The 15942-nt window shown below is 41.0% G+C and overlaps 1 long non-coding RNA gene across 1 annotated transcript in view; it reads right to left on the bottom strand.

Moving 5' to 3' along the window:
• Window positions 1-2451, bottom strand: part of LOC148686924 (uncharacterized) — a 45927-nt gene extending 43476 nt beyond the window's left edge. Inside the window, exon 1 of the long non-coding RNA XR_015948224.1 lies at window positions 2311-2451. This is a non-coding gene — a long non-coding RNA (uncharacterized LOC148686924). The remainder of the gene's footprint in view (window positions 1-2310) is intronic.
• Window positions 2452-15942: the final 13491 nt, after the last annotated feature.

Below are 15942 nucleotides of genomic sequence, written 5' to 3'. Positions count from 1 at the left end.
TGATATCAGAGCGTTTTATGCCTCTTCTGTCCTTTTCCCTGGATTATAACACAGTGACTCATTATACCTGGGTGGGGAACCTTTTTCAGCCCAAGGGAAAAGCTTCTTAGGAAACCTTCCAGGGGGTGTGAATGTCGGTGGCGGGTGAATCAATGGATTTCACTCTTACCATTGTACCTTAGGTTACATTCCAGCCATACAAGAGCCAGAGGTTTTTACAGCTCCTGCCTACTTCTCCATCCAAGCATGAAAGAAGCATGATCACAGTTCAAGGAAACACTCTAGCTGGGCAAAAGTACCTGAGGAAGGTATGGAGTGGTGTGGCCTGGGGAGACAGGGTGTATCTTGGGGAGGGGGGTATACTGCAGTGAGAGTCCTGAAGGCTAATCTGGAGGGCTACAGTTGACCACCCCCTAAGTCCCCTCTTCATGAATAAGTACAATCACTTTGTAACCAATCTATTTGAACATTAGGTGAGGATTGCAACCCCACCCCAACCCCAACCCCAAATACCCATACCTCTTTATTGTTTCCCATTCTGTTACCCAGTAATCAAATTCAGAAATAACTTTCTGGAGCTGTCTCCTAGATTTTTATATGCAAAATGGTAGATCAGACCAGATACTCATTTCTACATTATGCTTTTTAAAGGCTGCCCTTGAAACTGCTTGTCGATCCTGGTCAATCATGGCATCCATATCGATTGCGGGATTGAAAAAATGGGGGAATGAATGTTCCTCCGTTGTGTCAAGTGGGCAGACGTTTAGCATTTGTTGATGTTGGTTGTGGATATGATGATTGTCTATTTCGGTGCGTGCGTTTGTTAGCTGTTGATTTTTCAGTGAGTGATGTCTGGCATTTCCCCTTAAAGAAAGCTCAACAACTCTTTTCAATCCTCCCCCCCCAAAAGCTCAGCAACTCTGGTCAGTCCTCCCCTTCCATCCTTCCACCCACCCCACACATGCTCCTCCTCCCTCCAATGACAATGGGAAGATTACTGCCAGGTTTTTTTTAACACTGGGAGTAGATTGCAGTTTCTTGGGAGTTGGACGTGCCTGCTGTAGTTAATAAATGAACAAATTTATAAATCACACTTTAAAATGGGATGCTGCTGTGCCCCCTTGTCACTGTGGGGAGAGAAGGGAGAAAGGAGATCAGTACATGTACAGGAACAGAACCATTCGGGCACTTCTGCCACTGCCCACACGACACGGCTCCAATTTATCTACCACCTTGCCCCTCCCAGTAAGCACAATTGATGCAATTGAAGGAGGCGGCAGGTGTGCAGTGTTGCCCTTCCCTCCTGGTTAGCAAAAATGCTCAAATATCTGCAGGAAGTACTATGCAACGTTGCATACAGAAATGTGTACTTTAGAAGAAATAGGCACTAAAATGCTGATGACCTTTTCCTGCAAGCCTTTAAAAATATGTGCAAACTGATGTGGAAATGTAGAGAAGTGAACTTAAAACTGGAAAAATGTTAGAGGGAGAAAATGAATTTTTTAAGATTTGTGCACCCTGAATTCTGAGTAGTTATGCATATGTTACTACTGATTGTTATATCATATTTGGTTTGTGTGCTTTTTGTCTTTTTTTGTTTTTAATTTGTCAACTTCCTTTGGAAAGTAGAAATTTTCTTTAATAAAAAAGAATTAAAAGTTCAAAAGATGACTGTTGTCGACCAACTAGTTGTTGCAGTCTCCTTAATTCTTTTATTATTATTATTATTATTATTATTATTATTATTAATTCAATTTCACACACACGCTTCATCATAATCTCCAGCTCAGTCTAACAGTGCAGAAATACAATATTAAACTCAACTAAAGTAATTTACAACCAGTCATTCACCTCAGTTGTCAAAGGCCAGGATAACATATGTATAGCATATGTTGACAGCTATACAATGAGGGTGCCAGATGTACGTCTCTGGGGAGGGAATTTCACACTTTAGGGGCTGCCACAGAGAAAGGCCTCTCTTAGGCCACCCCCCAAAAAAAATCTAAAGATGGTGGAACTACCAAGATGGCTTTCCTGCCAATCTTAACATCTGATAAAGCCTGCAAGAAAGGAGCTGGTCTTTCAGCTATTTAGGGCCTATGTAATTTAGGACTTTAAACTCGCATTATGATCCATTGTGATCACCAGAAGAGATGGGTTTACTTCCTGCATTCCTTGAATTTCTGTGTGGCTATAATTACTTAAAAGTGCAACATCCTGCCAGACGTTTACCAAGGAGTCCCGATACCAAATATTAGTCATACTCAGGGACAGCAGGTCTACTGAAATCAATGGAGTGAAATAACTTACTGTCTTCAGGTACTTTGTTTTGCTGGATTTCTGCAGAGGATGTGGAGGAGAAAGAAGCGACTTCTTTCTCTGGCACTGAAAGCAGCAACATGGATGTGGAGAAATTTTGACAGGCTTGCATGGAACGGGTCCCGTGCAAAGTGCTGTGTAAACTGGGGTAATTTGTTAGTGCATTTAAAGCAGGCGCATTTCACAAAAGAGAACAATGCTGTATCCATGTGAAAATCCAGCTTGAAACGAAATGTGAAACATTCCCTGAGCCAATCAATGGAGGCAAGCGGCCAAGCTGAGTGGGGAACATGCCATTTGTCTTTGTTTTATGAACTTGCCAGCTCAGCTTTCATAGTTTTGGTAGCTCTGTTTAGTTTTCTTTTGCTGTAATTAGCACCCGAAGTACAGAGCCAAAGGAGCAATTCCAGATCCATTTCCTTGTTTGCTCTGAGTATTTGTGATGGGGGCAGTTACCTACGGGAGGCTGAGGTTCTGGGCTGCAGAGACCTCCACTGATTTCACCAGCCAATTTCAGCACAGGTGTGCTGGTAAAACAACAGATTAAATTTTTAAGGCTTCAGTGTGATTGTAAAATATTCAGGAGCTTGAAAAACAAAATTTTCAAAGATTCGTTAAAAAATATTTTTGAGCACTAGCCAGAATGTAGTTGACACATAGGAAAAATACACCTGGAAAAGGTTAACTAGTTGATTTTTTTTAAAAAAGTATCTATCCCTCAAAGCACTAGGAACTGTGTCCATAGCAAACCAAGATATAGGAAAGAGTTTGATTATAGAGAGAGTAATGGAGAAGGGAAAAGAGACATATTCACAACCCTACAATTATTGATAGGATGGATATTTCTCTTTTTTGACAGAGAGCGAGATACGCAAAACCTATTATTACAGAGCTTTAATTACATATCTGTAAAATGGATCACTTAGGAGAAATACCTACTGACTAGAAGTCATCACTAATTGTTTCTTTGTTGTTGACATACTATCCAACTTGAATAATTATAGAGCTCTCCCTCACTAACCTTTGGTCCGATGGTCATTGAGACATATTTCTTCTCGGTCTATGCAGTTTTGAGTGTATCCCGAGAATAGGTTTCCAAGAGGCCTGTCAAGATAGGCTGCAGACTGAGAGAACAATTCCAACTCTTGGAACCGGTGAATATTTTGCTTCTGGTTTGACTGGAAGCTGGATTGTATTGGGGAAGGATAAAGATCGATCAGAATTAAATTGGAAAATCTAATAAAAATGTTTATTAAAAAAAAAAAAGATCGACCAGAATCTACGGATAGATCTCTGGGAAGATTTGGAGCAGACCAACCAGGGTTTGCTGACTCCTAATATTTAAACAATAACAATAACAAAATGATCCTAAATTAGACTTCTGAAATCAAGGAGGGTCCATGTGTCAAACCAGGGAGATAAATTTTTGTGAAAGGAATATGAGCTCTCTTCTTGTTTCAAAAATAATTTCCAGGGCTGACTATATACCATTCATGTCTAACTAACTTCACCCTGTGTGAAAGCTGTGGGTGAAAGTCAACATTGTACTCTTTCAATCATTCTGTCTGTGCAAGCATTTTAGCTCTCTCTTCCCCCTGCACATATTTCTCCAGACCCCCACAAGGCTATTTTTTTGGGGGGGGCACATTGGGGAGGAGAGGGGGAGAAAGCCGTCTTGTGCAATCAGATATCCTTGCATAGGGGTTCTGCCGACAGGGGTCATTAGGGGAATCCTGCCCTCTGTTTCTTTTTGCTGGATTCAATCAAATTCATAATTATAATAATTATTCATTATCTGAAATTTCTTTTTTATAAACTTTGGACTAGTTCAGATATTCAGAATCTTTTCCACTTGATGCACCCCAAATATTCCCAATGACACATTCTCGAGGAGAATGTCATGTGCGATCTGGCTTGTCCATGGATACAGCAGAAGCTTTCCAACTTTGATTTTCATAAAACAAACAAACCCCGACACATTTTCCAGCCATCATCGTAACAAGAATGACTTCTGATTCTCTTTATAAGTGATATGATTATCTTTTATGTTCCATAAATGCTTTATGGAGTCAATTAATGCATTGCTTTACGGTCCCCCTCCCTTCAGAATCTGGATACTTATATCCAGCACATCTGATTTATACAAGCCACAGGAATGCATATTTGCCTTCCATCCATTTTTAAAAGAAATCTTATAACCTGAACTTGCAGTTTGGGGCCATATTGTCAGTTTGGGATGGTAGAAAATAAATTGCCAGCCAGATACCCCTATCACCCTGGATGCCTGCTGCTTAGACACATCAGCCTCTGACTGATAGTAATGTAAGTAACTGAGTCAGACCCAAGTGTTTGGTTTATTACCTGGGACCAGTGAACTTCTTCCCATAATCACCAAAGTCAAATAAAGCAGCCTTGAGTATTCTAGTGATCTTAGCATGCGGCCCTAAAATTCAGCAGAGTTGTGTTTTATTTTTCTGCAAACCGATTGGCAGCCGAAAACAAGACAGGTGATCCTCTAGGTGTCAATGTGCCTTGTAGGTATGCATTTTCTTTATGAAGATATATATCTCACTCATAATGAATGTGCCATGTGATGGCAAGGTTGTCCTGGTTACAATGCAAATGATTGAATAACACTATGAATTGGTATGTAAACAGTAATACTTATCTAACTTATTGGCACAAAAGCAACTGCTGACAAGTGCATTCCTTAGGCTCCAAATACATTTCTTCCCAAAGCCCTCTTTACTTAAACAGCCTGCTCCCAACTTTGACGGAGCATTCCTCTCACCTCGTTGACTTCCGAAAACAGGGGACAAGGATGCTTCCTATGTGCATGTTTATCCTGCCACGCAATCAATGGGGTCTTCGTGGCGCTTTCAAGAGGTGGCATTGCATAACTGCTGCTTGTTGACTAATGTTAAAAAAAGAGGAAAGCTCCCCAAGTGCTTGTCAATAGAAGAAAGAAAAACATATGCCTGTTTTAGCACAATTTTAGCACCATGATAGTAATTCCACCACAAAAAGAAAACAGTTCATTTCAGAAAAAAATATATATTGGGGGGATGGGACCGTTATAAAAAAAATGAAATTCAATTGTCTTCTGGTTTAAATTACTCAGATGGAATAATACCAGTTTGTATCAATAAGAGCAGGGGTCAGCAAACTTTTTCAGCAAACTGTCCCTCAGACCTTGTGGGGGGCCGGACTATATTTTTTGGGGGGGAAATGATGCAAGAGCACCATGAGCCCCAGTGGCTGCTTATCTGTGTCTTGCGAGCTGCAGGGGCTGGCGGTGGCATCAGCGACTCCAGAGGGTCTGCTTAAAATGGCGGTCGTGCGACCGCTGCTGCTGCTGGCATCAACAAAGCCCAGCCCCCTTCCTCCTCTAGGCAGGGCGGGGAGAAGCCAGGAGGAGAGAGGGAGGGAGGAGGCACCACCGTGTGAGGGAGAGGGAAAGAACACGTGTGCTGGCGATTCACGCGGCGATTCCCGGACCACGTGCGGGCCGGATCCAGAAGGCAATTGGGCCTGATCTAGCCTGTGGGCCTTAGTTTGCCTACCCATGAACAAGAGGTTTGCAGCCTCAAGTGGTTCACCACACATTATGCTAGCCAACTGACCCAGAGATTGCTTAAGCGTACAATGCGCAAGAAACAAAAGGCAGCATGGCCTATGAAATGGTCCCCAGGAAATTATTCAGCTTTCTGTGTGACTCATGGGTTCATACCCCAAATCCATTACCTATTTGAATGCATAAGTGGCTATTTTCTGTAAACTTATATTTAGAGATGTTGCTGTTTCCATGTGCACAACATTAAAAGTGAAACCCTATATTTAATCCTCCACATACAGACTTTTGCTGTTGTTTTCAACTGCCTTTATCTGTTTACTCAGGACTATTTTTTTTTTAAAAAAAAAACCTGTCAGAAAATTCTCAATTACTACACAATATTTACACAATGCCACTTTGTACTTCCTTTCTGTTAATTGATAGTACAGTGACAGAAGGTTCTAAGGTGAGACCTGGAGTTCAGACCAAGTAATGTGTTGATTTCAAATGGATAAATTTAGACTGATGGGCTAATGAAAGGGGCATTGACAACCACTTGTGAGCTCCTTTAACATATCTATTTTCAGGAAATGTAACATCTGGTATATACCACATTCATTATCCCATCTGCCCAGTTTAAGTGCACACGAATAATATATGTACATGACCAATGTCTATGATAATGTCTTTATTCTTATGCTGAGCAGATGAAATTGGTGTATTGGGACTAAACATTTATCCGTACAATTTATATAATGCATACTTCTGTCAAATTGCATGAACGTGATTCATTACTCGATGTGTTTCACCTTTCCTGGGCCCTTGTAGTTTTTCACAGCTGAGACGATATTTGGAACATGTATATATCAATACAGACCAACCAACACTGTTTTCAGTTTTGGATTTTGAAGATTTTTGCTTCTGCCTACATATATATATATATATATATATATATATATATATATATATATGACACTAAGTGGAAACAATGCAATCATCTTTGCTGATCGTCTCATTTTTTATGTTTAACTACAACAACATTCACTGTTTATAAAGCACATAACGTATAGAAAGGCCCTACTGTGTATGTTCAAGATCTAAAATCATGCAACAATATAGTGTCCTGTTGTTTTATATGCCTGCTGAAAATTCTATTATTTTGGCATAAAAATTCATTTTCTATATTTCCTTCAAAATGTTTTACTGCTTTTATCTGTGTCATGTTGATAATTATTTTGTAGATTTGTTTTTTTAAAAGTTTTGTTGATTTTATCTGTGTTTTATTGATAATTTTATTTGGTTGAATCCAACATTTATTGCATTAGTTTAGTAAGTTCTGCTCAGGCAACAGAGCTTACCATTTGTGCAGCCCTGACTAACACACCATAGGAGAAAGCTCAGCATAGATCTAAAGGTTTCTGGTTCCAACTACAGCGGCTTCCAACACACACAAAAAAACACCTACCTTGCAAAACTTTAGATTTGAGTTATGATCTAATAATTGCTTAAAACACTTAGCAAAATGTATTAATTAACTCACAACCAGTTTCTTAATTACCTTCTTTGCCAGAAAGCTAAGATACAAATGATAATTTAAAAAGTAATGTTCTAATTTACTGTTTAGCCTGAAGCATGGCAATTTGAAGTGCCTTAAATATATCTGCTGTTGGCACACATGTAGGAATACCATCTACAAATATTAATATCCATCTGCCAGCTTTCATGTATGGGTGAAGGACTAAGGATAAGGCTGAAGGAACAACCAGAGCAGGGCGAAGCACTTAACTCTCCCACATTTTAAAATTTCAAAATTGGAGAGGGATGGGTTCCATCTCTCGCATTTATAGTCATGCCACCTGAAAGTTGCAGTCCGAAAGATTCTTACTAAGGAGTAAGTCAAGAATTCATTTGGGCCTACCTCTTAGTAGACATGGTTAATGGAGCAGCGTAAGGCTGTAGTGCACACATTGGTCTTGAAGCCCATGGTAAGTCTAACAGAAGCTGAGGTCGCATATTTTGTCCTTTCTAGTTTACTTAAATTTTCCCTTCAGTGTAAGCTTAATCAAAGTATTGTGGATTGTATCCAGCGAAGTCATCCCATTTGCTCAAGGGCTTCTAGTCGTTCAATGCGACTTCCCCTCCCTCTCCTACTCTCATGCCCTCCCCTCTACACACCCACCTGCTCCATAGCTTAGGGGAACCCTCAGAACAGATTTTGGAGTGCACAGGGGAGGGGGGGGTTCCACTCTGCAAGCAGAAGCACTTGTGCAAACAGGACAAATTGGTTAGATACAGCCCTAAGAGCTTTTTAGAATCAGTAGCTTAAAAAAGAAAAAGCCCAGAGAAAATAGGAGGTAGATCTATGCAGTGGCAGACTTTGGGCTTTCACATTTCAGCGGCGCTCTGTGCAGTGCTAAAATTCTGAACCCCTTGCCTCTTGGGCTCCATTCTGCAGCACTGTTGTGCTGCCCCCTGTGGTGTGGCACCTTGTGCAGCTGAACCAGCTGCCTACCTTAAACCCGCTTCTGACATATGGACATGGGACGCTATCTTATAATGAGTCAGATCATTCTTCTGTCCAGCCCAGTATTATTGCTGGAAAAGGCCATGTCATCACTAGCTCCTTGACAATTTCACTGGTTCTTCATGTAAATCATGTAGCGTATGAATCACTGAACGATGCCCCCAGAGCCTCTAATGTACAGGGCTCACTTTTTGAATCAGCTTGGCAAGTAGAGCTTCCCCAAGATCATACCTGGAGCCTTTCAGTTTTTAAATCAAAATCATAAGAATGCTACTGTTTGGGGTAATATTTAAATTCAGATCCAATTCACACACAGCGCCACCTGTCTGCAGGAGTAGTGACTTGTAGCTTTGTGTGTGTAGCTCGCCATAGCAAGCCATTTTTCTATTAAGCAGCTGTGCAACATGGCTGCAGGTTGTTGCCTACTTAAGCTGAAATCATTGCAACCCACTCTGCTTAAACAGATTGCCAAGTTAAGCTAGGTATGAACTCCTGCAATTCAAGTAGCCAACCACAAACAGAACTGCATGTGTGAATCATGCCATACATCAACCGGGAATTAGGTTTAAATACAAGGAAAATGAAAGACAGAAAGTGACAGGGGACTTCCAGTTATAAAAATAGGCTCCACATCCTTAAACGCCTCCCCTCAAAAAAACTAGTTGCTGTTTAACTAAGGAGAAGCTGGATAGCCATACATGAAGGAAAGAGAGTGTTCTGATGAAAACTGTGTTTGCTTTGACGTTCTTAAGAGTCAAGAGTCATCCTTTATGCTACAAATATTTTAGCACGTTCTGAACTGCAAGCATTATACACTGATTATACACTGTTCCACGGAATCCTCCCTAGGTTAGGTCTAGCATGCATCCTACCTGTGATGATTAAATCATACATCCTCACTCTTAACAAGGCATTTATTTACTAAGTTATTTCTTTAAAAATCTATTTCTACCTCACGTCTCTAAACTGAAGCACTGGGCACCATTGTTAAAGTCATGAAGTGAAGGAATAAATAAATATTTACAATGGGATGCTCTACAGTTCATGCAAAAAGGAAAAGAAAAGAAAGATAGACGCAGAGCGTAAACAAATCAGTTCTGAGCAAAAGAGCATAGGTTGGGATCCAAAGAGCTGCATGTGGTCTACTGTACGCACACAGTAGTTTTTCAACCCCTCTTTCTACTAATCCCTTTCCCCAATCCAAAGCCACCCCTAAAAGTTAAAGCATCATTTTAATGGAGTAGTTAGAGGGGCTGACAGAATGAAAATTAGTATGCCTCCCATGCATGCAGGCAAGGGCACCTTGGGATCCTGGTGATGTTCTCTGGGTGGCACCTGACTCAGTCATACTCAGTGAAGACCCATTGAAACCTACAGGCCTAAAGACATTTGAAATTAGTGCTAATAAAAAACAAACTACACCTGGGGTGTAGGCAGCGGCAGAGCATATGCCCCAGGGTGGGCATGCTCCCGAGGGGGGCAGGGCACAGAGGGTGCCCTCCCAGGCGCGGGATAGCTGCTCAGGTGCATGGAGCGGTGTGCGCGCCCTGCAGCCAGGGGCGGAATGAGCCACCCACGGGGGCCGATGGAGGACATTTGGCATGGCGCCCGCCCGCGACTGCCAAATGTCACCCCCCCTCAGTGAAGACACCCAGGCTGATCCACCCACACCACCTTCCTCTGCCCCTGGGCAGGGCCGTCTTAAGCGGGTCGGGCGCCCTAGCGCCATGGTGCGGGGATCGCTTCAGCGCCCCCGCCGAACCCCGTTTCTTCCCGCGGCTGGTGGGCGGGCACAGCGTGGTTTCCGTGCAGTGCCCCCCTGCCGACCCGGCACCTGGCGCCCCTCGCCATCCAGCCTACCCCTAGAGCCGGCCCTGCCCCTGGGTGTAGAAGGTGCTTGTGTGCGTGTATTTATGTTTCCTCATCACACATGCATATGTTTTTAAACATTAGTTTACAAAGTTTTTTTTTACATATATCTATAACATATAAAACTTTTAATGAGTCAAAACACAATAAGGTAGGAAGGCACAACCCAGAAAAAGGAAGGTGTGTCTAAGTTCCATTGAAATCAAGTGCACAATTAAGTGCTTAATTCCTGTAGATTTCATCGTGACTTAGGTGAGCTTAACTTCTTCTGAACTGTGCCCAGAGATCAGAATTCTCTGTAAGACCTCACACCAGCTTGCTGAACAGAACTCCTACTGCCAAATAATTAATGCTTGAGTCAACTTGTGGTTCTGGAGAATGGAGGTGATCCAGCCTTGTTCTTTTAAGCACTAAGAACACATACAATAATATGTACAGCACAAGATGCATGAAAGATTCAATACTTTTTTTTTTAACCAATGAATAGTGTAGGAAAGCATTTAATGGCTCCCTAAACAAAATAATAGACATACTGTGCAGTGTTCTCCAGAAACTGTGCTCTTATTTATTTATTTTTCATTTTCTTCAAGCCTTCTCCCCAATAGTTTCTTCTATAAGAGGTTGCTATAGCAATGATAATTATTCTTGATCAGCAGGATACCATAATTACCACAAGAGAGTTGTGTAAAGCTTGCCACAACATGTGTGAGCCAGGGATATTCTTGTCAATTATGTGCTCTTGTCTTTCAGATGAACTCAATTTCTTTAGTAATGAAACTGCAGTAAGTAAAACACGAAAATGAATTTTACATTTAACGAACTTCATTTTTAGAGCAGGGGGAATTACTAGCAGTTGCTGACAGCTTTGGGGTTTAACATGTCTTATTACTATCATTTCCATCCGGATCTTCTTTAAAGATTTATCTCTCTCATATTTCAGAACTTGTTGGTTGTCTTAAACCTATACTCAGTTTTTTGTTCTCCTGTATTACAGCAGTGATCTATAATAATAAGTAACACAACATTCAGAGACCCAGTCTGCTGTTGCTGAACTTTGATACCATGATTATCATGAAAGCAATTTATAATTTAATCTGTAGCATTCGGTATCACTGTGAACAACAAAATGAAAAAGAAAACAGAAAGGTATGGATATAGAATAAGGGATTGCTGTTAGTCTTGAGAAAGACCTGGAAAGGCTGAGTATGTTTAGCCTGAGTATGTTTAGCCTGAAGGCAGAAAGAGTGTTTCCTGCTTGGCAGGGGGTTGGACTGGATGGCCCTTGTGGTCTCTTCCAACTCTATGATTCTATGGTGATTGCAATAGCCCTAATAAATGTGATTATGTGATTATGTTACTTCAATGACAAATGCTATTTTAAGCTTTATGATGGAAGGAATTGTCTAAGTCCCCTTCACACTTATCTGGTGGTGATCATCTTCATTGCAGATCCCATACTACTTTGTGAATAATATGAAAACTTCTGTTCATGTGGTTTGGCTTCCTTGCATGTTCATATATCCACAAAGGCTGCTCACTTTGGAGAACTAGTGTGGTGATATGTACACTCAAGAAAGCCTAACCGCACCTTCCTCAGAGTTATTCCTGGGAACAGCTATGGAGATAACAGCAGCCATATCAGCCAAAGGGGAACCAAGAGAAGAGGTAATGCTGTATGCCTGTTTGGAGCAGGTTAGGCGTGAAGTATGGTGGCCATTTCAAGGAAGATACAAGGAGACAACAATGGAGATCATTAAAGTTTGGGATAAGTGACTTATGTGGAAAGGCTGAGCATGTTTAGCCTGAAGGCAGAAAGAGTAATGGGACTGAGTTTCATATAACATAAACAGAGAGAGATCAGTAGTTTACTAGAAGCCCTCAGGGAACATCTTTGCTGGTTTGTGTTGGAGCAAGATTAGGAAGAATGTCAGGAAGGATTCCCATCTGTAAGAATAACTGGAGATGGTGGGCTAAACGAGCATATTTTTATACCCTGGTCCCAGACCAATGGTGGGGAACCTTTGGCTCATGAGTCTAGTTAGGGCCTCTGGGCCTTCCCACTTGGCCTTGCAAGGTCATTTCAGTCAAGTCATGCTCACCTGCTGTACACCTGACATCAGAGATGACATCAGGTGTGGGGTAGGCAGGGCTGGCCTGCAGATAGGGCACCATGAGACAGTTGCCTCAATCTGCAGATTGGGGAACAGCTGGGAGGGGCAGCAGATCCAGGGAGTTGGAAGTCAACATCACCTGAGGACCACAGCCTGCCAATCCCTCCCTTACAGGATAAGTGGTATTCACTTGTTAGATGGGAAAAGAGAAAGTCTATGAGTGATCATCCTCATATTCCTGCCCTGCTTGGAAGACACTTCCTTTTCAATCCAAATTGCTCCTTCAGACTATCAGTAGGAGCACAAACAAATTCTCTAGCTATTGTACCACACTAGCCATCAAACTGAAGCATTTCCAAATGAATTAAAGAGAGAGAGAGTATGAGGATATGGTACATTTAATATATCTGGAATGTCCCAGCAAGCAGACAATAACAACATTAGAATACTTTGCTAGAAGATGACGTAAAAACAGCATGCAATCAGTTTGGTCCCCTTGCCTGGAAGTGTTTGTTCCAAGCACATCTTTCATTTCTCAAGGCTCAGAATTTTTCTTCCCATAAGGCGAGTGGCAAGAGATCAGTGTTTCCTTCTGTGTAAAACATGCAGATCTCTCTGTCCAAACAAGACAGTGTTTCATTTGTTCGTCTTACAAAAGGAAATGTTGGAAGATGCACAGACCTTCCACAAGGAGATCAAAGAGCTGACAAGACATGTTGGTCAAGTATTTCCCTTTCATCTGGATATATTGTTTGTGACATGCCATTCCTCAAGGGTGAGGAAGGTTTCTAATCACTATAAGGAGGAGATGACAGGGAAGAGGAAAAGGAAAGATTAAGGATCATCTATAAACAAATTGCAGAGAATGGAAGGTAAAATGGCAGTCAGAGGTTGACAGTTTTAATACAATAGGAAAGTCTCACCTTTATACGAATAAAAGAGGTATATTGAAAACATGGACAGTGTGCATGTAGAATTAGTTGAGAAGAGTAAGTAACGGGATTCTAGTCACAGTTGGTGTGACCATTTATTTTGTTAGGTGAGATACTCTGATAATCCTGTGAAATTGAAGAAGTGGGGCAGTAAATGTAAACAAAATAAATAATTATGAGTAAAATTTACTTCAATTATATGATCACTAAATCATATAGGTTAAAATTTATTTTATACTCCTGTCACACAGTTCTGTAACTGATTTGCTGGAGTAGAAGACTATTTCAGTATATTAAAAGATATGTAATATTTACCTGTCACTTTCGCAATAGCTAAATTCATAAAATGAAAAAAAGTGTGAGAATTCTATACTATGAGTGGAGAACTTGATTTCAGTTTTGTACTACAGCTGGGCATCATAAACCCCATGGGTTTCAATAGGGCTAAAGAAGCCCAGTTGTAAACAGGATTGTGATCTAATTTCCAGATAGACTACAGATGACAACAGCATGCTAAAAACCTTAGATGAGTACAACATAAAACAACATAAACTTTGGGCCTAGTTTGCTTCTGAATCCTCACAATACTGAACAAGCAATGGACTAGTCATTGAAAACACTGCTTCTTACTGAATGAAAATGTAGAAAAAAATTACAGGAAACACACAATTGCTCAGATTCAGTCATTAGTGTGGGCACGAAGCCTTCTGACCTAAACCATTGTTGCTGTTGAAAAAATACATTAGATCAAAAAAAGTACTCTGTAAATAGACATACTATGCTGAAATGCGGAAAGGACTACATTAAAAATATATTAGAAAATTTTGTGAGAGGGTGGAGCTAACTCTGTAGAAAGCGTTGCAGATTTCCAGGATAATTAAATGAGTTCATTGCCGCCGCCCCCTCCCTCCACATCACGGCAGGAAATAATTCAAGCCGTTCCCATCGTGTGTTTCTACGGTGGCGAAACTTCAATGCAGTAAGTTATTAGCCTAAAGCCAACTTCTGTGGTGGGTAATGAAGAACACATTGCCATTAGGAACCTATTGCAGATGCTGCATACATCTTGTGTCACTTTACATTGTAATGGCATTATCCCTTTTTTTTTGCTACCGTGGAAATGAAGAGATACTTGCTATGTAAATATTTATATAATGCGAACTATTCTGTGTAACCTGCAGGTGGACAGACAAATATTCAGTAACAAATGAAGTAAATAGTAAAATAGCCTTCAGACACAAAAAGCTTGTGTGTTTGGACAGATGGTCAGTCTGAATTTACTACCATTGTTTTTCCAGCGATGGACACAGCACGGGAGACAAACCTGTGACATCCTTTTGGTAGTTCCATACATAAAATTTTGAAGTTACCCGCAATACTCAGTAAGGAATACAGCCTTTTCACAGAATACACAGGCAATGCGATGGCGTATTTCCCCCTTCCTTCTTTGTCCCTGGACTGCACAATATAAAGCAAATATAGAAATAACCCTTTACATTTTACATAAGTGTGTGTGTGTGTGTGTGCTTAGTGACTTTTAAATAAAAGCTGGAAAGGAAACATTGCATCATAAGTTAAACAGGCTATTGCAGAACTTAAGAGGGTTCAATAAGTCTTTCATCAGTTCCTTTCAGTGGATCAAATAAGTGCTGATGGCCAGTGGACTCTCACTTCCATGGTAATTAACAATATTGTGTCCTTCTAAAGCTTCAGTGCCCTATTTTGACAACAAAAAGTGGTCTGCCGTGCAGTGCGCTACATCCGTGCAGGTTAGAAATGCCACTCAAGTATCCAGTTGCCGATCTGCAGATAGTTTACCTTTAAAAGCCCCTGTCAAGTGGCTACGTTTATGAAGAAATAAAAGGGTTTTAGTAAAAAACAAGCTCACCTGATCTTTTCCCTCAACATTTACCCGGCTTTCAGGAAAGGTGAGATGAAAGTATAGGATTATCCATATAAATCAACATACTGCTCAGTTTTTATTTTATTTTTTTAAATCCTGTTTTGTTTCTTTTCTCTTCCATGTATCACAGAGTGATGAAATATGGTCTCACAAAGTGCCACGTTCTTCTGGACCTGCTACTGAAAACAAGGCAACGAGCAGCAGCAACACCATTTGAGGAGAATGCAGGCAACCCGTCCTCCCATATTCTTTATGAAATATCCTTAACAAGTGCTCTTAAAATACTGTACACCGGTTTTTTTACAAGCAAGAAAGGACACCATTGCTGTGATTCTTGCTTCGTTCCCCACTGGAAATGTTGCTTGGCCCTGATGAATAAGCGCAGTCACCACTGCTTACAATCCACCTTTTGTAAATCCATGCTCAATTTCTGAGTTTTCTCATAGGAAAGCTTGCACCACATTAATGAGGCACATACATTCTAGCTGGCCAAATAGGATTCTCATGCTGTTCCTCCTTTTGGCCTTTTTTCTGTACCCTCACTTTTTCCTTTTCTTCATTGGAAGTGTTTCTACCTTCCTTCAAAATGCAGAATCGGTCATCTCCAGGCTTGATTATTGTAACTCACTCTACATGGGGCTGCCCTTCAAACTGACCCAGAAACTCCAGTGGGTGCAGAATGCCACTGCGAGACTCACCCTGCTGTGGGATCACATTAATCCAGTGCTATA

Source organism: Zootoca vivipara, chromosome 2, assembly GCF_965207765.1.
Source record: "Zootoca vivipara chromosome 2, rZooViv2.hap1.1, whole genome shotgun sequence".
NCBI classification, from domain to species: domain Eukaryota; kingdom Metazoa; phylum Chordata; class Lepidosauria; order Squamata; family Lacertidae; genus Zootoca; species Zootoca vivipara.
The sequence above is the reverse complement of the archived record's forward strand: the minus strand, read 5'-3'. Positions and strand labels throughout refer to the sequence as shown.